Consider the following 24639-nt stretch of genomic DNA (forward strand, 5'->3'; position numbering starts at 1 on the left):
TTGCATATGAGATTCAAGACACTGAAGTTTTACACTTTCAGCTCCCTCTGAGTCTATTATGTCTGTATAGTGTGTTGTGCCACATCTTTCTGATTGTACTTCCTTCTTCTTCCATATCTTCAAGTGTGATGATGTTTTCTCCTTTTGGTATGGTGCCCGTACTTTGTTCCTGCATTCCTTTCCTATAAGTCCCAACTTGTTACATGCATAACATCTTACATTTTTCATATTCCTTCTGTAGAAATCAACAGCTTTGTGACCAAACATATTGCAAGAAAAACAATATCCCTTAAAGTACCTGGAATGTGATGATCTTTCTGTGTGATGGTCTTGCACCATTCTACTTCTGCATCTGGCTGCAACATGTCCAAGATTATGACATACATAACATTCAACATTATTCATCAGAGGCGTAAAATATTTTCTTTGAAGAATTTCTTTCCTTGGTTGTTGATGGGATTGACCTCTCATCTCCTTGTTGAGTATTTCAGATTGTGCATTAGAGTTCCTTGTCTTAATTTGTGAATTAGATTCATTTTCAACAGATTCATGAAAACCAAGACTAGTTTTGATAGCAGGAGACCTTTGACTACTAAGAATATTATCCAAGATCTTAGTACTATCTTGAAATCGTAAGAGCTTATCCTTTTCTTCTAATTTATCATTTAGAATATTTACCTCAACCTGATGTTGCTCTTCCTTTTCAAGATACTGCTTCTTCATGATTCCTTCAGCTTCTCTTTCTTCTTCCAACTGATGTCTCAATTGAAGAACTTTGTTCCCTTGCTTTTCAAGAGCTTGGATTAGTTCTTTATTCTGCTTATTAAATTCTTCAAGATCTTCTTTTAGTGAGAGGATCTTAGCTTCAATACTTTCATAGTAACTGGATCTATCTCTGAGTTTCTTGATTGTTGTGCTCCTTTCATTGACTTCATTTCTTAATGATGTCACTTCATCCTGCAACTTTTGACATTGATCTTCCTTGTCCTTAAATAATTTCCTTACCTTGTTTCCTTCCTCTAGTTGAGATTTTAGTTTGGTAGCTTCTTCTTTGAAGGCACATTCCCTTTTGTTCGACAGATCTTGTTGATCTCTAATTTTGTTTGTAAGCCTTTTAAATTTTTCCTCTATTTGATATCTTTCTTTCTCACCCATAAGATCAAATTCAGGTGTTTCACTATCACTTTCATCATCTTCAAATGGATAGATGAGTGTATCACCAGAGGATAACAAATTCATACCTGATAGTTCTTTTGCTTGTTCATCCTCATTCTAAAGTGATTCTAAATCTGAAGTGCTTCTTCCACAGATTCCCCAATCGATTCTCCCACTGTCATAGTTCTTCTGAGATGTCTTCTTCTTCTCAGGCACTTTCTTCTTAAGCTTCTTTCCCATTGTTCTACGGATCTCCTTCAAGCGATCAAGCTTCTACCAAAGGACTTGCTCCAATACCAATTGTTGGAAATAATACTGAGAGGGGGGGTGAATCAGTATTATCAAATCAATATAACTTTTTCATTTCCATATTGAGATTCATATACGCTACTTCGGTTAAGGCAAACTGCGTGTATATGCAGCTGTGTTTAATGCAACAAGAGTATATCCAGTAAACTTCTCATTCAGTTAGTTGATCTTTAATGAGTGCATCAGAACATTATTAACCATATGAACAATAAACAAGAGCAGTAAAACAGAACAGATCATCACACACAAGACCACACATGAACACCATGATATAAGGTGGAAACCCAATGTGGGTGAAAACCACCTGCTGCAAGTTGTCTCTATCTTCTTTTAATAAGAAACTTCTTTTTACAATATTTCTGTACTAGTGCAGTCTTATACTAGAATACAGGCTTCTACCTGCAGAAGACTACAACCTTCCCTCGTTCTCCAGCTTCTCCTGGAAGGGAGTTGCAACCCCCTTAGATCTTGTACTAGCCGATCCTTTTACTAGTACGTAGGTGCCCGCCTACTGAATGCTCCAATCTTCACTCATTTTCCAGCTGCTACTAGAAGGGAGCTACCACCCCCTTAGCTCTTGTACTAGCTAATGTACTAGTACGTAGGTACCAACCTACGGAAGGCTACAACCTTCTATTTCTTCCTCCAAGTACCACGTTTCATAAGTTTTCAGAATGGATACTCCTGAAGCACAACACCATAATTTTAAGGCCACGTTTCATCCAATTTTCATACTGGACCCATCAATATCATTGAAGCACACAATCAATCAACACTAGCGTCATCAACCTCTGAATCACACAATACTGAATCACTGAAACCCTGTCAACCAAAATGCAGTCACCAGAGCATAGAGCAGACCACTAAACTCTGCAACAATATTCAGAACTGTCACACTCCCATACTAAAGTAAAAAAAAAAAATTGATGGTTTACGGTATTAATTACCTTACGATGACTCTACATATTCTCCACATTAATATTCTTGTAAATACATTACTGCAGCGTGATTTTAAGTTTTACCTCTACGCATATATGGTTACACATATACTTGTACACACTTATTGATAACATATAATATACTCGTACACACTTATTGATAACATATATTTCATTTGCATAATGGTTATAATGCATTATATTCACTTTCATTATACATATATCACCTTAAAGGATTCGCTGCTATATTTATTCGTGGACCAGTTACTCATAGACATATTCTAAAATTGAACACGGAACATATACAATGCACAGTTTGCGATAGCGTATTAATGGCAACAGCTATAATACTCTGATTTCCATATCCCGAAATCTCTGCGTTTATGATACTTGTCCGGCCTCGGCATCGGAAACCAGTTGTCAATACCAGCGTTGTCCATCTGGATGGATAGACGGTTCGATGGCATGCGGCCATGTGCGCCCGGTGCTCCAAGCGTCTACGGCCTGACACCTCGGGCATTGCTGTTTTCGCGCCTGAAGGTTCCCGAGACCCACCGGCTATCGAACGGCGATAAGGGCACATTGCGGATCGATGGTTAGGAATGCGCCACGAAACGGTAAAAGGGAAAAAGATATTTAATAACAGGTCTCTCCTTCTGTCGGGTTCTAGTTTTCATTTTTGTATGAGTTTGCATCGCTACCGCACTGTAACATTTTGTTTGTTTCGCCATTCTTTCAGCTGCCGTCAATACCACGCTTCGGTTCAGGTATGCGGCTATGGTGTTCAGTTGGTCTTTTCCTCACGCTTACAGTTACTGGTTACATCGCTTAGGCGATTCCATTCTGGTTAACGCCGGTATTAGTTTCCCCTTTTTATTTTATTACAGTCCTTCAATGATTTACACAGATTCTCAATTTACTAATTGGTTGATGTTTTCAGGTAGATGGCTCATCGCTGATCCATTGAAGACAAGGAATTTCTTCACTCTGCCGGCAGCCCATTACCAGGTAAGTTTAAATACTGCCGCGACTTCCTATATTCGACTCATCCGAAGCAATGGCTGAACCTTTACTCCCTTGGGCAGGGATGTCGGTCATTATCTCTTCGAGTTCGGTCCCTGCACAAGTTCAGGGTTCTTCCGGATGACAGTCAGGTTTCTTGCCCTGCTTAGGCGGAACACCTCTGTCGGGAAGCACTGCGTGCTGAGCTTTGATTGTTTAACCGTGACTCACTTAGCATGTATATCTAGCGTTTTAGCCATGAAGCTTGTTCTCTTTTGAACGCAGACAGTGGTTATTGACTGAACTATGGTACTGAGCTGTGAGGGTTTGATTCTGGATTAAAACTTGTTGAGATATCATATGTATAAGATACGGGTAACTCCGTAAGTTCAATTCTGTTCATAATGTTTTTCTTCGATTAACCGTCTTCTCTGAACGGGTTTTATTTACAGTTTCAATGTTTGATTTGTAATATCTATTTGGCAGAGTAAAACTACTGTTATTGTCTTTCCGTTTTAATGATGAATCCATATAGTTATATTTCCGACTTTGGTGCCCCCTGCTGGCTAGCACAAGCTTCAGCCCAGCTAGAGTAGCATATCCAGAGCGGGGGTTTCCTAGTAAGCTTGGCTGAGGATGCATGTAACCACGGTTATCATGCCACTTCCTCGGCATTCATACTCATTTGTTTGTGTCGTTAACCGTGAATGTGTATATATATTTAATCTGCTCACGCGACACAGCTATATGTTTATCGGGTAATGTTACAGTGTGGTCCTGTTTTGTTCTCAATCTCTGTGATTCTCGCGGTCCTCTTGACCGGGGTTTAATATATATACCATTACTTTTCTATGACTAATGATACAGCTTGTCTACGGATTCGTTTGGTCTGCGAGACATACCAGACTCGCCTTATGGATATATGTCGTGATTTTATGTGCATAATACAGTCTTTTTGCAAAGAACGCTTGTTCATTTCCTTTCGTTTCTTCCTGTACATAAAGATTTCTAGTTCTTTACTTCGACACTTAAATATAAATAGAGGGTTTTACAGTATCACTTCTGTTCGTAAATTCTTGCTATCACCGAAGTAACAATGACCTGTTTATTCCGTTTTCTACTTTTATTTCAAATGAGGAATGCAAGGAATTTTAATGTTCTTTCCTACAGAATGCAAGTTTGTTTCGGTCTCTGTCTGTAATACAGAAGTTAATGTTCTTTTCTTGTTTCTGTTAAAGAAGAATAGTCAGATGTTTTCCCGCTATTTCTATTTTCTTAGCACAGAACAATACAAGAGACATCTCAGCAGATTTATATATACATAGTAAGCCATACCTGCTTATCTGCAAACCTACTTGTAATGCTTGTCAATCCACCCGTCCGTAGGAAGATTCTTCACGATCTTCCACCCCCAAGCACTTGCAGACCCTCTTGACTGCAGTTTCTCTGGCTTTTGCCAGATCTCGCTATCTGGTCCTAACCAGACATAGCGCATACAGGAAAATTCCTTTCCTTTTTCCTATGCCATCTGATCATAACCAGACATAGCATCATGTTTTTTTTTCTGCCATCTGATCCTTACCAGACTTGGCAATCTTTCCCCTTTTCCTCTGGGGACTCAACTACCTCCTGAAGGTAGTTAGGGTTTTATTTTTAACTGCCTCCACAGTTATTAATCATGATTAATCATATGCTCAAATCAAATAGTACTAACACAATTTTTAATTATCATAATACTAGCAACAGAGTTATGTACTTTTCAAATAAAGTCTTTGTTCATAGTTACTTTTACTATTTACCAACATTAACTTTTCACGAGGGATGTTACAAGAACCAACTGTATCATCAAAAATCATGCATCAAAGTGCATAGGCTACTTGGAAGTGCCTAACCAGCGTGTATACGCAACTTCACCAAATTGAACCAGCGTATATGTCATTAATTACTTACTTATAACTTTGCTGCAATTCCTGACTTCAAACATACTCAGATCATTACATATACAAGGATAATATGTATGTTAGCAACCAGATCTAATTCATCAGATCTCATAAAGATAATTCATTCTAATCCCGATCCATTATAGATCTCATCCATCAACATTGAAGCTAAACATAATCAATGAATCTAAATATGCAGAATACTGACACCAGTAAACAGTCATCAGAACTCATCAACAACCAGAAACACCTGTAACTTCAAACGTCACAGCTCATATGGTATACGCTAGTTAGATGTATCTAACCTGTGTATGTAAGCGCTTTTATCACATTCAACCAACATATACATCTGTAAATGTTCATTCATGAGTTGCAGCTATTTCAAACTTAAGTTATACCCAGATTATAACATTACATGCGCCAGTATACAAATCTAGAATAAACATGATCAAACCATATGCAAATGATTCATTCCAAGCCATTAGATCCCGATCTTATCCTTAGATCTTGTTCTCCATCGACCGCTGATATTCCTCCTTAGATCAAGCAAAGCATCATGAACCCATAACCTACATACTAGATCTCATACATCATCAGATATTCAAGACTTTCTCCATGCATTTGCCTAATGATCTTCTTCTCCTTTTATAGTCTTAGGCCTTACTCAATACCATGGTCCAAAACCATTGAGAACCAATACTAGAGACCCAATACCTGGGTTCAACACTTCGGACGCAATACCAAGGACCAAAACCATAGGTCTAAGTACCACGGACCTAAAAATAAGCTTTCCCACATGTACATGCTTTTTCGTGCATGAAAGTGCATGCATACACATACGCGACTTTTGATCAGCAATCCCGTGTGTATACGCGCCTTTGTATATAGTGAAGCTGTGTGTATAACCTTCTTTCTTCATTCTTTGTAGTCTGATCATCAACTCTTTGCTACTGACCTGCTGCACTATGATCTGTCATCTATGTGAGTTGCCATCAAGGACAATACTTGTATCATAATTCCAACAATCTCCCCCTTTGGACTTGATGGCAAAGCTAACTTTTCATACTGAGAACTATCATCTGATTCCTTTGAGCTATCCTGCATCCCATGTATTCTGTCACATCTTATATCTCTTCTATAGATTCATCTAGTTATATATAAGTGAGTTGTTCTTCTACGAGTGGGTTGCCATCAAGTACAACACATGCATCATAATTCCAACAAACTTTAATAGAGGCAACAGTTCAGGCAGGAGTAATTTTCAAGGTAGAGGAAACAATCAAGGAAGAGGCAATTTTGAAGGACAAGGAAATAATAATCAAAGTAGAGGACAACGTAAAAATAGAAGTCAAAGCAGAGGCAGAGGACAATCTTCAGGAAGAGGAAGAGACTTAAGTCAAATTTTTTATCGAAGATGTAACAAAGTTGGACATTATGCTGAATATTGGCGAACTTCACTTAATGAAATTCCCAAGTTTCATCAGCACTCAACACAATTTGCAAATGATCAAGATGATGATAACTCAAAATATGTTTTTACTTCCTCGCCGGCATTACAACTTTCATCCCATCTTAGAAGTGATTATGAATATACTTGGATATTGGATTCAGGGGCAACTCAACACATGTCTTGTCAACGTGATTTTTTTTGGAATTTTCAAGATTGCCAACTTAATTCCATTTTTCTTGTAGATGATACAAAACATACTCCTTATGGAAAAGGAGCAGTTAAAGTTTTTCTCCCTAGCATTGGAGAAAAAATGATTTCAAAAGTATGGTATGTACCAACCTTTAAGAAAAATTTGTTGCCTTTAGTCACGATTCAACAAGAAGGACATCAGATAATTATGGAAGATGGCTTAGTTAATATTAATTCAGTCAAACAGAGCTTGCAAACAGTGATGACAGGTTATGAAGATGGAAAACTAAAAAGTATGAAAGGGACAGTTATTCCAAGGCATTCTGATTTTGCAGGGGTAGTCACTATAAGAATTTCACCTATCAAATTATGGCATGTAAGATATGGACATTTAAATTTTGATAGTCTTTCTCAATTATAGAAACAAGTGATGGTTAAAGGACATCTCACTTTCAAAAAGGAAAATGCAAAATGTGAAGCTTGCATTTATGGAAAACAAAGTCGAGAAAGATTTCCAACAAGTTCATGGCATACAAACAGGCAGCTAAAAATAATTCACAGTGATGTTTGTGGACCACTATAGACTTCATTCGGTGGTTGCAAATATTTCCTACTATTCATTGACGTTTTCAGTAGAATGACATGGGTTTATTTCTTAAAGCAAAAGTCAGAAGCATTTGAAAAGTTTAAAATTTTTCGCCAACTTATTGAAAATGAAGTCAAAGAAAAGATAGGTACTCTCAAGACAGATAATGCCGGAGAATTCACTTCAAATGAATTCAAAACATATTGCAGTGATAATGACATAAAATGACATCTTACCGATGTTTACACTCCACAGCAAAATGGAGTAGTAGAAAGAATGAAACGCACCTTGTTAGGAATGGCGAGATCCATGTTAACTTTCAAAATGTTAAGTCCAACATATTGGGTAGAAGCAATTCACACAGCTATCTACTTAAGAAATAGATCTTCAAATGCTTCTTTAGACGACATCACACCTTATTAAGCTTGGTATGGTTTCAAACCACGAGTTAAACATCTTAGAGTTTTTAGATCAATATGTTATGCCTTAGTTCCGAAAGAAAAATGAACTAATATTGACTCAAGAAGTTTAAAATGCACAATGATTGGCTATTCTGATGAGAAGAAAGGGCACCATATTTTGACCAATGGAAAATTTCTTGTGACTAGGGATGTAATTTGATGAAACATAGAGTAAGAGTGCTGAATAAATCGAAATAATTCTTCAAAAGTTAGAAACTAAAGGCAGTCAAAGAAAAGGAAATACACAAAGTCAACCAAATTCACCAAATTGGTATGAACTTGATTTTCCTTCATCTGAAGATGATTCATCGAGTCCATCTACTTCAACAACACCATCTGGATCTTCTAGCATTTCATCTGCATCTCCAAGCAGCATAAGTTCTTTTGACAGTGATTCTCCACCTCCAGAATCTCTAACTAATCGACGGACATTAGTTTATATTAATCCTCTTTACAATGATGTAGACTTTTCAGAATCTCAAACAAATGAGCATCAACTACCAAAATGGGCAGTTCAAATTTTGAAAGATGTAAAACCTAATTAGCAGAATAAAAAAAGCACCAGAAAGTCACAAAGAAGTGAAGGAAATGTTGCCTTGATAGCAAATTATTTTACTAAACCTTCCACGTACAAAGAAGCAGTAAAACATAAAGAATGGCAACAGGCTATGGTTGAAGAATATCAAGTAGTAATTGATAACAACACTTGAAAACTTGTTGGTTTTCCACAAAATGTTAAACCCATAGGATGCAAATGGGTTTACAGAATTAATTATAGTCAAAAGTGAGAACTTGAAAAGTATAAAGCACGACTTGTCGCAAATGGTTTTGCGCAGAAGGAAGGCATTGATTATGAGGAAACTTTTGCTCCTACAACTAAATGGAACACCATCTGATTAACACTTGCATTGGCCGCTCAGAAGGGATGGAAAGTTCATCAAATGGATGTGAAAAGTGATTTTCTTAACGGGGATTTACAGGAAGAAATGTATATGACACAACCACCAGGTTTTGAAATTGAATGGCAAGAACATAAAGTCTGCAAATTGATCAAGGCTTTATATGGGTTAAAACAAGCTCCCCGAGCTTGGTATGCAAAAATGGATGAATATCTTAGGAAAGTTGGTTTTCAACAAAGTGAATTTGATGATACTTTGTATGTGTGACAACAGGGGAAATATATGGTAGTTCTTGTTATGTATGTAGATGATTTGATCATTACTGGAAACAATGATGATCATATTGCACAGGTGAAAAACGAGTTACATGCAGGTTTTAAGATGACAGATTTCGGATTACTTCATACTATCTTGGAGTTGAAGTCTTCCAACATCCACATCATATTTTCATTTCTCAGAGTAAGTATGTAGCAGAGATTCTTCAATGATTTGGAATGCAGGATTGCAAGCCCGTTCTTACCCCCATGGAGAAAAACTTGAAATTTTCAAAATTTGAAGGGGGGGAAGGTGGATAGTACTACTTACAGACAATTGATTGGCAGCTTGATTTATTTGACAAATACTCGCCCTGATCTATCTTATGCAGTCAGTATTATTTCACGTTTTATGCAGGAACCACGAGACAGCCACTGGAATGCAGCCAAAAGAGTTCTTCAATATATCCAAGGAACAAAAGATTTTGGTCTTCTTTACACAAAGACTAAAAACTTTGTACTTGGTGGATATTTAGATGCTGACTTTGCTGGAAGTATTGATGATTGAGCATCAACATCAGGTGATTTAATGAACATGGGGTCAGGGGCAGTATCTTGAGTTGTAAGAAACAAGCTACAGTGGCCACTTCTTCAGCAGAAGCAGAGTACATTTTTGCATGGGAAGCAGCATGTGAAATTGTTTGGTTGCGCAGAATTTTGCAGGACTTGGGCATTTCTCAAGCACAAGCTACATCATTATTCATTGACAGCGAGTCAGCCATCAAACTTGCCAAGAACCCAGTTTTTCATTCAAAGACAAAGCATGTAGACGCCAAGTATCATCATATCAGATCTCTCATTGCCAAAGATGTCCTCAAGCCAGTTTATTGTCCTTCTGAAGATCAGATCTCCGACATTTTCACGAAACCGCTTGGAAGAATAAAATTTACTAAGTTCAGGGATGAACTTGGTATCTATTGTAATGTATCTTTGGATCATAAGGGGGACTGTTAGATGATCCAAAAATAAAATATTATCATAGGTTATAAAGTTGGAATAAAATAATTATTAATTTAAGATATTAAATTAATAATTATTATTCTAGAATATTTAATTATTTAATGGAGACATTTAGAATTAGTATATTGTTGTAACAAGATATGACTCTCCAAATGTGTCGTATCTTAGGCTCTATTTTAGGAGATTTGTTAGCTAGTTGTTTTGAATAACATTTACTGTAAGTGGACACTTGTTATTTAATAAGTGATCCATAATTAGAGGTAGTTAGGACATTGAGCTTATAAATAGCTCATTGCAAGAGTGTTTTGTTGTTCGGGTGTAAAATCTTGCAAATTCAATATGTAATTGTTATGTTTTGGTTTGTTTTTGTTTTGTTTTTCTTGTTTTTTTTGTTATTTTTTTTTTATTAATAAAATTACGTGTCTGAGGACACTTCTGCCATTAAGAAGAAGATAAAGGTGCCGAGGACAAATAATGGTGGAGAGTTTTGCAACAAGGAATTTGAAGAATTCTGTAAGAAGTGTGGTATAGCACGACAGAAGACTACTCCATACACACCTAAGCAAAATGGAGCTGCAGAAAGAATGAACAAGATGTTTATGGAAAGGGCAAGAATCATGCTCGGGGGTGCCGGGTTAGGACAAGAATTCTAGGTAGAGTTGGTGGAGACAACATATTACCTGGTCAATAGATCACCTTCATCAACATTGGAAGATAAGACTCCACAAGAGGTATGGACTGGTAAGAAACCTTCTCTTTCACATCTGAGGGTATTTGGATGTGATGCATATGTACATGTTCCAAAGGAGAAAAGAACCAATTTGGATAGTAAATCTGAAAAGTCCATCTTTATTGGGTATAAGGATGGTTTAAAGGGTTATACGCTTTGGAACCCAGTAACAAGGAAGGTTGTGTACAACTGAGATGTGGTGTTCAGAGAGGTGAAAGATTTTATTAAACATGAAGTCAAACCAAAGGAACCTGAGAAGATAGAGTTTGAGATAAAGGAGGAAGAATCAGACTCTACAGCAGAGGAGGAATCAGAAGATGAAGAGCCACAAACTCCGGGTGTGAGAAGATCAGTTCGAGAAAGAAGGCAACCAGAAAGGTATAGTCCAGCTGCTTTCTATTCAAAATTTTCCTTATTTATTATTGATGATGATTCTAGAACTGTAAAGGAAGAAGTAGATTCAGAGGATGGAAAACTCTGGAAAGAGGCCATGGTTGATGAAATGGCATCTTTGCACAAAAATGAGGCTTGGGATCTGGTGGAGTTTTCGGCTGGAATGAAACCCATTAGCAGCAAATGGGTTTTCAGGAAGAAGACAAATGCAGAAGGAAAGGTGGAGAAATACAAAGCTCAGTTGGTAGAAAAAGGTTATTCCCAGGTGTCGGGAATTGATTTTGGTGATATTTTCCTGTTGCAAAGGTAACTTCTATTAGATTACTTTTATTTGTTGTTGCTGCTTTTGATTTTGAGGTAGAATAGATGGATGTGAAGACAACATTTCTTCATGGGGATCTGGAAGAGGAGATCTACATGAATCAACCTGAAGGTTTTTCGGTGAAGGGTAAGAAAGAACTGGTATGCAAGTTAAAGAAGTTTCTTTATGGGTTAAAACAGTCAGCAAGTATGTGGTATCAGAAATTTGATACATTTATACGGGGACTTGGATTCACTAGAAGAAAAGCAAATCACTGTGTGTATTTTAAATTAATTGGTGATCGTGTTATTTATCTGGTCTTGCATGTGGATGATATGTTTATGGTTGTAAACGACAGAGAAATTATCCAGGATTTGAAGACCAAATTGTCCTCCAAATTCGACATGAAAGATCTTGGTGTTGCAAACTATATTTTGGGCATGGAAATTAAAAGAGACTGGGAAAAGAGGAAGCTCTGGTTAAACCAGAGGAAGAATGTCGAGACAATACTGCAGAGGTTTAATATGCAAGATAGTAAATCAGTGAAGGTTCATATTCCTGTAGGTGTGAGGTTATTTGCTGAACAGTGTCCCAAGACACAAGAAGAGGAAGAGGACATGTCCCATGTTCCATATGCAAGTGCAATCGGTAGCCTGATGTATGCAATCGTCTGTACTAGACCAGACATTGCACAGGTAGTGGGAGTATTGAGAAGGTTTATGTCAAAACCAGTGAAGGAGCACTGGACAACAGTGAAGCGGGTTTTCAGGTATTTGCGTGGCACTAGTGATTATGGTTTGTGCTACCAAGGAACACCAGGATTGGATAGAGTGTTGGATATTCATGGCTTTGTTGATGCAGACGGGGCTGGAGATTTGGATCAGAGAAGATCTACAAGTGGGTATGTGTTTAACCTATTTGGAGGTGCAGCCAATTGAATGAGTAAGAAACAATCTATAGTGGCATTATCAACTATATAGGAAGAATATATGCCAACCACTCATGCAAGCAAGGAAGCAATTTGGTTGCAAAGATTGTGTTCAAGTATGGGGTTAGTATAGGGAGCTATAAGGATAGACTATGACAGCCAAAGTGCAATTTTCTTAGCAAAGAACCCTACATATCATTCAAAGACAAAGCACATTGATGCTCAATATTACTTTGTGAGGGATATGATAGAAGACAAAAAGGTGTTGCTGGTAAAGGTGGACACTTTGAAGAATACTGCAGATGCATTGACAAAATCTGTGAGCTCTGAGAAGTTCTCTTGGTGTAGAGAAACAATGGGCATTGCAGGGCTGGATAAATGACTAAGCTCTCTTGTGGCCCCCTATGGAAAGAAAATAACAAGTGGGAGAATTTTGGGTTGTGTTATATTCTTTCCACGACTAGCCCACGTAGTTAACCGGGGGGTTAGAAGGGGGCCGAAGGCCCCCCTTCGTTGGACCAATTGCATAGCGGGAGGGGGGGGGGGGTTCATAGGGGGTTTGAGGGATGCATGTAACCCCATTCTATGGGGTCCGAGGCAGCACCCCAGAAAATTTTGTTTTTGGACCATATATTAGGTTGGGCGGACCTACCTATGGTTTTGTGCATGATTTTCGTACATGGTTTTGGACGTGATGGTTTTCAGTCCATGGTATTGGATGCTTCAGCATGTATAAATATGTATTGTAACATTGAAAGGAACATAATGAAAAATCAAGCTGGTAATCCCAGTTTTGGGATCCAGGGAAAAATCTCTGTGTATATGTGTTTTATGTGTTACGCTCTTTCATTGTTTATTTTCTGTGTTTTAGAATTTGTATGTAGGTAATTTCTGTACGGGGTTAAAACCTACATTGGAAGTATTAGAATAACCATTTTCGAGGATGATATGGTGAGCCTAGCTCTCCCAAAACTTCCCAAGGGTTGGAATAACTATCAGGATTCTGTCAATGGGAGGGAGAAGCTGCCATATTGGGAATGACCATGGTCAGATTTGATGCAGGAGGATATCAGAAGGAACACCAGAGATGGTTCTTCATCAAAGACTGATGTTGAGGAAAATTTTGCCTTAGAAGGTAAGGTAAGGAAAGGGAAGGCATCCCATTCCAAATATGATTCCTGCCATGGAGGTAAGAAGAAATACATGATGAAAGTTAAGTACTTTCATTGTCACGAGCTGGGCCATTTTTCTACAAATTGTCTGCTCAAGAAGTCCAAGAAGAAGTCCTCAGGAGGATTGGCAGGTGTGGTTTTGGCCTCCCAATTTGAATTGGACTTTGCTCTCATTACATGCATGGTGTCATCAATGATGGGTAGTGTATGATACCTTAACAACAAAGCTTCATTCCACGTGACTGGTGAAACAGAGTTGTTTAGTGACCTGGAGGAGAAAGATCTCCATATGCATATGAAGATGGGTGATGACGGGAGGTCTAGTGCTACTAGATTGGGCATGGTTACTTTTTCAGATAGATCAGGGTGCTCCTCTCACCTTGAGAGATGTTATGTATGTGCCCGGGTTGAAGAAGAACTTAGTATTGGTCGCCATGCTTGAGGATAAAGGCTATGATGTGATTTTATCGAAAGAAAAGGTGTTCGTTTGACACATAACCATCAGTCAAGTAAATAATATAGGGATTTGAGTTAAGAATCTCTATAATCTAGAGGTAGAGGATTGTGCTTCTTTGAGCATGAAAGAAGAGAAGATGCAAAGCTGAGACATTGGCGAGTTGTGGCACAAGAGATTGGGTCACTTACATCATGGGGCTTTGAAAATCATGCAACAAATCTCTATTGGTCTTCCCAAACGTATGCTTGAGCAAGTTGATACATGCAAGGGGTGTACTTTGGGAAAATACACCAAGGCTTCCTTTCACGACAGAGATATTAGAGCAGAGATGATTCTAGAGGGAGTCCATTCAGATGTGTGTGGACCATTCTCGACAGCATCCACGACCAAACATAGGTATTATGTTATATTTTTTAACAGCTTTTTCTCGTAAATGCTAGATATTTTTCATACAGAAGAAGGATCAAACTTTCAAAAAATTTTGTGAATTTAAAGCATTGGTTGAGAAAGAGTCTGGAAATAAGGTTAAAGATCTGAGGAGTGATAACGATGGTGAGTATGTCTTGAATGAGTTTAAGAACTTTTGTGAAGCAGAAGGGATTAAATGGGAGTTGATGGCACCCCATAACTCACACCAGAATGAGGTGGCCGAGAGGAAGAACAGAAGCATTGTAGGGGAACCACGAGCGATGTTTCATGATCAGGGCCTGCCACTACACTTGTGGGTTGAGACATGCAACACAACGGTTTATTTCTAGAACCATAGCCCACATCAGATTCTTGGGATGAAGACACCAGAGGAGGCTTATTCTAGTAAGAGACTAGATGTTGGTCACTTCAAGATTTTTGGGTTATTGGTATATTTCCATGTGACCAAAGATGCACGGAAGAAGCTTGAGCCGACAGCAGAGTTGGGGATATTTTTGGGGTACATATATACACCTCACAACTATCAGCTGTCCTTGCTGACCAGCAGGATGATAATGGTTCGCATGGATGTCAAATTTGATGAGGAGAAGGCCATGCGAGTTTTCCTTGAGAAGGAGCTTGACCTACATGTGGTTGAGGAGATTTTAGCTCCTAAAGTTGAGGAGCATTATATTGATGTGGAGAAACCACATGCAAAGGATCGTGAGTGGAGACAACCACTCATACAGAGTCTTCTAGATATGGGAGAAAGCACACTAGAGAGGCTAAGGAGGTTACCTAAGAGGTACACTAGATACATGGATCTTATGAGCAGATGTGTTGAGACAAAGCCATCTTCCTTTGAGGAGGTAGTGTAGTAGCTAGTTTGGGTTGATGCCATGGTGGAGGAATATGACTTCATAGTTCATAATAGTGTTTTGGATGTGTTCCCTAGATAGGAAGATAAGTTAGTGGTGAGCTCCTGATGGCTTTAAAAGGTAAAGAAAGTTGCAGATAGTAGTGTGGAGAAGCATAAGGTTAGGATTGTGGCCCATGGATTTTCATAGGTAGAGGGGATTGACTATGATGAGACCTTTGCTCATGTTGCAAGGTACTCATCGATCAGATCTATATTGGCACTATCAGCGCAAATGGGTTGGAATACACATTAAATGGATGTAAATACAACCTTCCTTAATGGAACCATTGAGGAAGAGGTGTACATAGAGCATCCTGAAGGTTTTGAGACCTTCGACCATGAGTCACATGTGTGTCGACTCAAGAGGGAATTATATGGGTTGAAGCAAGAACCCTATGCTTGGTAGACTAGGATTGATAACCACTTCACCAAGTTGGGCTTCAATAAGAGTGAAGTGGATTCGAACCTGTACCACATAGTGGTGGAAGGTAAATTGTTGATCATTGTGTTATATGTCGACAATTTGATTTTGACAGGTGATGATGAGTTGATCAAGGCTTGTAAGGAGGATATTGCAAGAGAGTTTGATATGAAGGACATGGGGCTCATGCATTACTTTCTGGGCATGGAAGTATGGCAGGGTGATGGGGAATTGTTTGTGTCTTAGGGTAACTATGCCAACAAGATACTTAGAAGTTTCTGCATGGAGAGCAACAAACCCATGGAGACTCCTCTAGTAGGTAACTAGAGGAAGGAGGATGCTACTTTAGGGGAAGTAGTGGAATCTATTGTTTACAGGAATCTTATGGGTTCACTCATGTATTTGGTGAACACACGACTGGATATGTGCTATGCAGTTAACCATCTTAGTTAAGTGATGGTTAGGCCTACCAAGATGTATTGGAAGCCAACAAAGCATGTGTTGAGATACCTCAAGGGAACTACTAAGTATGGATTGTGGTACATACAGACATAGGGAGTGAAGCTTCAAGGCTTCACCAATGCAGATTGGGTAGGGAGTCCATCCTACAGGAAGAGCACATCAGGAGGGATCTTAAGTATTGGGTCAGCAACAAGTTCTATGTACAACAGGAAATAGATATCGGTTACACTCGGTTCGAAAAAGGCAAAGTACATGGTTGAAAGTCAGGAAACATGTGAGGCCATATTGATGAGGAAGATTCTGGTTGGTTTGTTTGGTCAGCGGATGGATCCAACTGTGATTTACTGCGATAATAAGAGTTGTATCAAAATCTATGAAAATCCCGTTTTTCATGATCGGTCCAAGCATCTTGATATCCAATATCATCGTCTTCAAGATTGTGTATTGAGGCAGATTATGTTGTTGGAGTATGTTCCACGGAGGAACAAGATACTGAAATTTTGGCAAAGGAATTCTCAAGCTGTAAATTTGAGTTTCACAAAGACAGGATTAGGGTAGCTGATAATCCCTTTCTTGTTGATAGGGAGTGTTGAGAAATGGCAACAAGAAGTACTAGTTTAATTTTTCCTTGATTTAAACTGTGAATTAAAATCGAATTCTATTCTCATAGCAACTTGTAAATAGTTAATTAAGTTTAATTGAATTAATTAGCTTGGGAATTTCAATTTGGAAGTCTTTCAGTAGTCATGTATATGTTTTCCCTAAATTTTAGGGGTCCAATATGAGTTTATTTTAGTTTTAATTAGATAACTCAGTTTGACTGAGTTATGGTCAGTGAAACTAGCTCTAACTGTTGGTGGAACTAGTAGAGGATTAGTAGTGAGTTGGTGCATTGGTGCATCCTTAGTGCTACTCCAACTAACTGGAGATTCACTCAAGAGAAACTCATGCATGTTAGTTCAGAGAAAGACCAAGTTGAGACTAGATTGCAGGGACAATGTACTATCAATTGTAGAATGATCTGAGTTGTACAGATCATGCATGCAATCAGAAGAGCACCTAGATTTGGGTTGCATAGTTATGGAAGAAGGAATTCACAATAAAATATGGGTTGTTCCTCTAAGGAATTGCACAAGGAAAAAGGGGCTTGTCATGCAACATAAATTGGCTAAGTCTTGGTCAGTGCGGGCTTGTGAGGTAGAGATTTGATCATACTTGTGCAGAATTGTTCTTGTGAGAACAAGCTTTATAGTATCACTCAGATTTCTGATTAATGCAATAGATAGTCGGGGTTTTGAGCAGTGGCTTTCCGCAGAGAAACATTTGTGTTATGTGTCTTTGATTATCTGCCTCTTGTCAATATTTTTTTTGCGATCTATTGGTTTCCATTGTTTAAATAGTAGAGTAGATTTTTGTCTTGTGTTTTAGTACATTACATGAGCTATGAATCTACAAGAAAATCTACATATATTTTCATATGGATATTTTATTGATACATGTATTCACGATTTTAGTTTATGGATTTGTATTAATCTTGTTTATGGATTCTCATTAATTTTTGAAGTTTATGGATCTGTTAAAATTATTTCGCCATTTAATAATATTTATATATACTATAACTTTTATTAGTAAAATATATGTCCAATTTTGATTTCCAGTTTCATAGAATAAGAAAATAAGTAAAATCTTAAGTTATGATGCAATTCACTTTGATACTTAAAATGAACTAAAATATACCATGTATCAATTTAATATTGAACATGGAAATAATACCAATCATGCTTCATATTGGGTTGTAAAAATTGCTTTTTAGTGCAATCAACATGTATGTTATTACAATTAAATTTTAAAAATAAATTATTTGAATTATAAAGTCATATGTATTATTATAACATATATATATATATATATATATATATATATATATATATATATATATATATATATATATATATATATATATCTATATATATATATATATATATATATATATATATATATATATATATATATATATATATATATATATATATATATATATATATATATATATATATAGTCCCCCGATGGGGGTGGATACATGTTTAACCAAAAGACCTCGAGCTTACCCCCTACCCCATGTGGCACACATGTGATCATTAATGCACAACTCCAAACTCTGGTACATCTACTGGGAGGAGTATCCAGAAGCTATGATGGGTATGTTAATAGGCATGATGGAAATTATTCCACAACTGGAATTCAAAGGGGATTCCATCGAGCTTTGCGGTTTTCCGCTTGCGGTGTTAAGTGATCATGCCCTAGTCATTACTCTTGATTCTAGTCTTTGTTTGTGCAAGCTTGGTTTTCATCTTTGCCCTTCTTTTGGCATGACATTGGTGGCCACCCTTCTCTATAGCTTGAACAAGTGGGCGTTCAATTCCCCTTTAAGGCCCTTGTGTTTTCTGGGTTATTGTTGTTTTGGGGCCAATGCTTTGTGGGTAGACTCTTTTACCAATTGGGTGGAGGGATTTATCATTTGGGTGACTATGGGATTTAGTGACACGTTTATTCTTGGAAATTCCTTTTTTTCAGGGAAGTCTATCTTCGCCTGTTATAGAACCTCTCCTCATGTTGTATTTACCATTTTCTGGAAAGGAAAGTTTCAATGTTATACTGGTCTTTGTTCCTACTTCTATCCATCGAGGAGATTTTGGGATCACTCAAAGATCTTATTTGTAATTCTGTCAAGTTCGAGGGAAATATCGTGTCAGAGAGGGAGGCCGTACTGTGGGTGTGGACATCACTTCAATGTTGGTCATCCAAACCATAGCCACAACTCTTCCTTTGGAAGTTCTGCAAGTATGGAATGTGAAGGTGAAGTTGCTCACACTTCAGACCATTCTCTAGGTTGTATAGTTGATCTAGCCTCCTTGGACTCTATAGTGGAGAAGCTAAGAGGCATCTAGACCAACATTGATATTATTCATGATCACATTTATGAGGACAACAATGAACTGGTTGCATATATCAACATGTTAGGTCCCTATAATACTAGTGTAGCCCCCTTATTGTTATTATTAGAGTATCCCTCTTATTTTTATTGTTGTGCCCCATAGAAGCCCACTATTGTTATTTTTGTGCCCATACAATATTATTTTTATGTAGGCTCTCATTCTATTGTGATCCCTTAGACTCCTATATATACAAAGGAGGTATTGCCATTTGTATCATCCAAGAGTTATTTATTTATGTAATGTAAAGGAGTTTTCCCCTTTGAATGTGATACTTTTTAAGTCATTGATCTATATTTTTTCACACTGCTTGCATAAAATTATGCAACAAAGCCTTGGATTCTAGGGTTTGCCTTCTTCAAATAGGTCATCTTGGAATTTTCACTATAACTTTTTTTATACAAGGCATCAGAAGCTGAAATTTTGACCACATAGATCTGAAATCTAGGTGAACATTATGTACAAATTTCATATCTTGGTTTGCTATATTTTCTGAGATATGATATGAGGAATTTAAGGTTTTGCAGGCTTCAGAATTTTATCTCAAACAGGTGACCTAGGTAAAAGCGTCATAACTTTCTTTCTAAATATCATATTTGAATTTCGTGAAAAATGATTGAAGTTAGACACATCGTAGTTTTTTTTGTATCATTTTCAAGGTTGAAGGTCAAAACCGTTACATGTGGCACTCCATACAAGTTAGCTATACTGAACCAGTCGATAATCAAGTCATCATGAGAGATTGGGAATAACACTTTTTTGAAGAATTCAATGTCGGTATCACTTGTGGGGTTGTGAAGAAGACTAAGAGGGCTATTACATGACGAAATATTAGACCTTGGAGATCCAAAATTATAGAGATATAAAGTTTTCAATATCAAGCTACTAAAAAGAAAGAAAAATTTGTGTGTTTTGTAATTTTGCATAACTTTTGTTTCAAAAATTAGTTTGAGGTGATTCAAAGGGAATATTTAACCATAGATATCAGTATTTGGTTCTAAAATGCCTCCCAAACAAAATAATTCTACACCTATTAAGCCCTCAAAAACCACTACTATGATGCACGAAGAGGAAGAATTGCAACATAATATATCAAAATTACGGGACCAAGTCACAACAAATTTCGCTCTCACAAAGAGCAACAAAAGATGACATGGATTGCTTAAAACGGGAAATAGATGGCTTAAAAGGGGACATGGATGGTATAAAATGCAACATGGATGTTTTTAAAGTAGACATGGATGCAATGAATGTCAAGTTGGAAGGGATGACAAAGTTGTTTCAAGAAAGGCTTCCCGGTGGTGACAAGGTAATCCATGAAAGTCATGATGAGGACATAAGGAATATGAATTATGATTTAAGAGACTCTAATGTGGGGTTTAAGAACCACCACATTCCAAAGATAGATATGAGGAAGAGGATGGCAAGGATCCGGTAACATGGATACTAAAGATGGAGAAATATTTTGATCTACAAGATGTGCAACCCTCACAAAAGGTATGTATTGCATATTTATATTTAGAACCCAATCAATTTGTATGGTATAGATGGCTTTGTTCTCATAAAACACTTGTCACTGTTGATAAATCTAGGGCATCAGGTATCAGTTGATTTCTATTCAATCAGTAGTTTCTTATGAGTGTTTTTACTTCTTTAGATTATGATATTCTTTTACTTAGATTATTAGTGTTCTTCTTCATCAAACAACTATTAATGCATGAACGTAAATAGACAAGAGACACAGAATGTAGGCTATCAGCTAGGGCCAAAACCTCTCACTATTTGAGACGAAAACCCGCACAAATTCTTCTTATAGAGATTCCAATTGATGAATACCAAGACCAAGACCCTTGACCTAGTTGCCACTCCAAGACCAAGAAACAATTTCTCTTGATTGTATTCTTCTCTTTTCCTCTTCTCGACTCATCTTCCACTTCAATATTCTTAGCACTAAGACATTTCCACCACTGATATATAATCATTGTCACCAAGATCATCTTACTATGTCATCATCGAGATGGATACCTTCTTTCTGAGATCTTCTTTTTGTGGTAGTAGTGAGATCCTTATATTGCGATTACAACAGAACCTTCTTACTGAGTTAGCACTGAATTAATCTTATAGTGGTGACACCAAAACTAGATATTTCATGAAGACCTTGACTATAGGAGATAGCACTGAAACTGTGGTCTATTATTGAAATATGGCATTGAACTGTAGCCTCCATTATAGCACCAAAGTGTATCTTCATCAGTTGTAACACTGAGACTTTCTCTCTAAAATCGAAACTTTTGTTCCTGTGATTAGCCCTTAAAATGATTCATTGTTCCTTCATCACCTATCTGAGTTATTTCTACGATTTGACATCTAAACTTATCATTGCAACTATCCACCCTAATTTTCAAAGAGACATCTGAACTTATGTCACTATGGAATAGGTCGAGGTCCCTATATATAGTAGTATGCCCATCATAAATAAGCTGACATGAATCATCTAAATGTTTGTGTCTCTGTCTAGGAGAGATGACATGAGTCTTCCACTTCATCTTGAAGCCGAATTGAAGAGGAGAACTTGTGTTTGTCTTTGGAGGGCTGCTTGAAAATTATATAGACTCATATATATTTGTAATATGCCCAAGAAGGGTATGACATTGACGCCTTTTGACAAATCCTAAAGGCTCACAACAGGAGCCATCTAAAAATAAAATCTCTTGCTCATGAAACCCATGAAGTAAGCATTACAATAATAATTTTTATTTTTATTCTTTACATCATTTATAAAAATCATAATTACATGTCATTATGAAGACCAAACCTAGTTACACTTTTCTACTCTCCCTCTTAACTAGGTAAGTATTCGTAATGGTACTTGGTCATTCTCAATTTGAATAATTTCTCATAAGAAGGATAAGATTGGTAACCCATCGGTATAGCATCATATCAACCAGCATTGTCACATAGCAAGGCCTTGACTAACAACTCTATCTCTCCACAAGGCTTAAGATCAATGTTGGCAAGACCAATGATTTATAGACACCTTTATCATTTTCTCTCCTAGAACATACCCCACCTGGGTTCTCAAGGTGTGTTCCACTAGGACTATTCTTATCTTGGATTCTCATTCCTCAAAGAATATCAATCCTCTATGTCTACTCTTATATTGGATTCCCTATCTCATCCTCAAAGAGCATTGGGTTCCAAATGTTTACCCAATCCTTCATTTTGTCTTTCCAAGTGAAGAATAGAATGGTGTGTCTATCTCTCCCTCTTAATTAATGAGGAAATATCTATTCCAATAAATGAATGTACTCATTCTTATGAAAGTAATGTACCTAATCTCCCTCTTGGCTTAGTAATTTCCAAGTTTCTTCCAAGTAAGAAACTTGTTTCTAGGCTCCCTCTTAATTAGGGACCTGCAACAGCTCCTCAGTTGGAGATGAAAATAAAGCTAGCTGCTTGAAGATCTCCTTCCTTTGATGTCATGAATTTCTTCATATTTTGGGACTTCTTCATAAGGCAGAGACCATCCATCACTTTCATTCATGATTCAGTCTTGTCATCATTCCTTTCATTAGAAAGTGATCCAACAATCTACATCTAGCCTTGCTTCATGTCATGCTAAATTCTCCATGTTATCTTCATTGGAAGGATATTACATTCTTCTGCATGGTCCTCTTGGAATAAATTCATAGTTATTCCCTTGGCAGTCCTAAATAAGTCCATCCAGATATTTTTTCAAAAATAAGAAATAAACACTTAAATCAAAATTACATTTGTGATGGTCTTTCATCATGACATCTTCCTATATGCATCAATGTCCTACATACATGTTGACACATCTCCCAAATATATATATATATATATATATATATATATATATATATATATATATATATATATATATATATATATAGATATATATATATATATAGATATATATTCAGTGGTCTCCATCTTTGCTAGACTTCCATCAGAGTCTTCATATCTTTGTGGGAGATATAATAGTCAAATATTTTAGTTCTCAGATGTTGAATGCCTTCTTCCATGGTTTCATAGTCTATGATCTCTTCCTTTCTTTCTTCACACATGACATTCCCATAAAATTTCAATCAAAGTTCTTCCAATTACTGTTAATCACCTCATATTCCATACGATGACATATTATGTTGATTTCATCTACTGTGACCCATGCCTTCCTACATCCTTACATAGGAGGAGATTCCTTACCTTTGATCATGCTTCTCAAGATAGAGCAATGATCCATGTTACCTACAACCATACGACATGAATTTATAATATTGAATAGAAGCATACATACCTCTTTTACCTTTAGGTCATATAGTCTCCTTTCAATAGCTTCCCTGATTGAAAAGAGCTTCAACCCCTTGATCTACTTCATCACTTATGTCATCATAACATCATCCCATGAAGTCCACAAGTTGGAGTTCCTGATGAAACACTTTCTTCTTCTCTAGATTGGTGAACCTTTCAATGTGGATTCCACCAGAGAATATTGAGGATCTTGCATATCCCTATCCAACAGATGTTTCCTTTTGACTGATGTATGATGAGACTTATTTTGGATGACTTCTTTATTTTTCCCATAAGTGTCACTTGATATTTCAATGAGGTTCCCAAGATTTATATCCTTCATATTTGATTTCCATAGATTTTGTTCCAGACATCCTTCATGTTTTGTATGATGATGTCATGAGCTCTTACTTCTAATGCTTTACCTCTTCCTTCGACTTCCTTCTTTTCAGCTTTCTCCACTTCTTCGGTGAAATGGGATTCTTCTCTATCTTTCTTGTTATTTCCCTTCTTAAGCTTAGGAAAATCTTCCTTGTAATTCTAATAGCATTGAATCTTAGCTATGGTCTTCTTTCCTTCCGAAAAATGTTTGAGAACTTTTTCCCTTAACCTATCTTCTTCTATGTTTCATATAAATCACAAGTTGTTGAATGGAATAGCTTTCCTATCCTCATAGAAAGTTATTGCCTTATTCATCTGTTAATGAATTTAGAACAAAGGATATCATTTCCTTATCCTCTCTCCCAGATCTTGTAGTTGAGATCTTATGAAGATAACCCTTTATCTTTTGTTACCTTTGTATAGATCAGATCTTAGTGATATGACCTTCTTTATCATATCTTCATAGAATAGTTTTACTAGCTTAACATATATCTCTACTTGATGTCTCCAATCCTGCTATATAGAGAATGAGGGGACCTTTGACTGATTTCATAAGAATC

The 24639-nt window shown here is 37.0% G+C and overlaps 1 pseudogene; it reads left to right on the plus strand.

The window, feature by feature from the left end:
* Positions 1-3179: 3179 nt before the first annotated feature.
* Positions 3180-24639, plus strand: part of LOC149207819 (cycloeucalenol cycloisomerase-like) — a 115207-nt pseudogene continuing 93747 nt past the window's right edge.

Source organism: Pinus tabuliformis, chromosome 1_2 (assembly GCF_031772625.1).
Source record: "Pinus tabuliformis cultivar Carrire ecotype Pingquan chromosome 1_2, CPIR1, whole genome shotgun sequence".
NCBI lineage: Eukaryota > Viridiplantae > Streptophyta > Pinopsida > Pinales > Pinaceae > Pinus > Pinus tabuliformis.